Source organism: Bos javanicus, chromosome 16 (assembly GCF_032452875.1).
Source record: "Bos javanicus breed banteng chromosome 16, ARS-OSU_banteng_1.0, whole genome shotgun sequence".
Lineage (NCBI taxonomy): Eukaryota > Metazoa > Chordata > Mammalia > Artiodactyla > Bovidae > Bos > Bos javanicus.
The window spans coordinates 41,444,797-41,446,949 of NC_083883.1; the positions used below are offsets into that span (position 1 = coordinate 41,444,797).

Sequence of the window (2,153 nt, forward strand, 5' to 3'; positions counted from 1 at the left end):
TATGGTCAGAGACAATCTTGATTTTTCCATTTGAAAATTATTTCTATACTACTTCTAAATTATAGGGTAAATCAGATGAGAAAGTATAGAAGAACCCACATGGATTACTTTCTTACTTCAGAAAAAAAATTCATAAAGATATGCCCATGTTTTTAAGCAATAAACACAGAGATGCCAAGTGAATTTAGTTCTCATTCTAACGCCAATCAATTGGTACTGGCTTCTTGGAGCTGTATGCTGAACAGGTTCTAAAACCCTATTCTGCTACAAATAAGTAGGGTAGTAGTGGCTTAGTTGCTAAATCATGTCTGACTTTTGCAGCCCCATGGATTATAGCCTGCCCGGCTCATCTGTCCATGGGATTTCCCAAGCAAGAATACTGGAGTGGGCTGCCATTTTCTTTACCAAAAGAAAGTTTAATTTTTAAATTATTCAGAAAACCATAAACAACTTTCTGACTTCCCAGTGGCTTTCTTCCTCCTCTGTATGAAGGGCCTTTAAGCTCTAGCTTCAAAGATGCACTTTTTCCAGTCAGCAACTCACCATAAACAGATTCAAACTCAGAAGAGTATTTAAGGATTAAAAACTCAAAGTGGTCCATCTTAAAGAAATAAACTAATCTTGAAGGATAAAAAAACAGATTTTCATTTAATTTTCACAATTTGATGAAACAAGGATTATGTTTATCTATTTTGTACATAAGCAAAGTGAGGCACATAGAAGTCAAATGGATTGACAAGTGGTCATGTAGCTTCCTGTAAGTAGCAAGAGGAAGAGCTGAAATTGGAACTCTAGTATGACTGTGGACAAAGGCCATCCTACTTTCAGTTCAAGAGTCATTAGGACACCAAACAGAAAAGATGGGCATTATCAGATAGAGGATGATATTTGAGCAATGTGTTTGGCTCTAAACTCTGACAGCCATTGCAAAAGGGAAGCAAATGTGTTAAGTGATGAAGTTTTCATTTTCTTGTATTTAAGACACCAAATCATCTGCAAGAAAGAAAAAAGAAAGGAAATCATTTCCTGGACCCATCTCTATGAGTGACATGTAGATAACATCTGACAATAACTTCTACTGTTTTTACATATGACTTTAAAATGCTGTCCAGGGCAACCACTCACTGCAGCAAAGGGTGGATGGAATGACTGGGGCTGTCAATCCACCCCTCACCCCCAGCTTCCAACCTGCCCTGCTGCCCCGGCCCCAGATGAGGGTATACACTTGGAGCGGGAGTTGGCACTGGATGCCAATGAGTGGCCATGCCAAAGGAGCCAGAGCCAGGAGGAGCCGCCTCAGGCTGAGGGAGGTTTACAGCTGTAGAAACTATACCCCAGTTATCAAAAAACCTGACTCCCAGAACATGATGAATGTTAATGACCTCAAACTCAGGATGTCCAAAGCTGGACAAAAACACCTGCTACACTTCTGGAAGGAGATGGAAAAAAGCCCAACAGGTAGAACTTTATGCAGAGCTCCAGGCCATGAAATTTGAGGAGCTGAACTTCTTTTACCAAAAGATGACTGATTGATTTAATCATTCTTCCAGAGAAAGTGGATGCTCGAATGGAACCTGTCCCTTGAGAGGTATTGGGCAGGGATACCAGGGATCCAAATCAGCTGCAGGCCTGGGAAACTGAAGGACAAGGACTTTCCCAGATTTCTTGGAACAAAGTGGCAGTTCTTCTAGCTGGTGGGCAGGGGACAAGGCCTAGTGTTGCATGTCCCTACGGGATGTATGATGTTGGTCTGCCATCCTGTAAGACACTTTTCCAGATTCAATCAGAGTGTATCCTGAGGCTTCAATAGTTAGTTGAATAATATCATGGCAACAAATTCATCTTTTTGCGGTATATAATAACCAGTGAAAGAACAATGGAATCCACAAAGTTTATGGTATATGAAGTATTAGGGGAAGATGAGTTTTCCCCACTGAAGGACAAAGACAGTCAGAATGGACATCTCTACTACTGCAAGGCATGTTTTGATGTCCCTCCATCATTGTTGGGTCTTCAATGCAAGAGGCCACGTCATAGATGAAGTTGGCTCTCGCCTCCCAGCAATTCCCCACTTGAAGGGTGCCAATGATGCACCAATCCAATGTAAAATCTCTCCTCTTATTTCCTATCCTGGAGAAGGACCAAAAAGTTAT

At 41.2% G+C, this 2,153-nt stretch overlaps 1 pseudogene; it reads left to right on the top strand.

Annotated features, from left to right (window-relative positions):
* Positions 1-1,287: 1,287 nt before the first annotated feature.
* Positions 1,288-2,153, top strand: LOC133227759 (UDP-N-acetylhexosamine pyrophosphorylase-like; annotated as a pseudogene).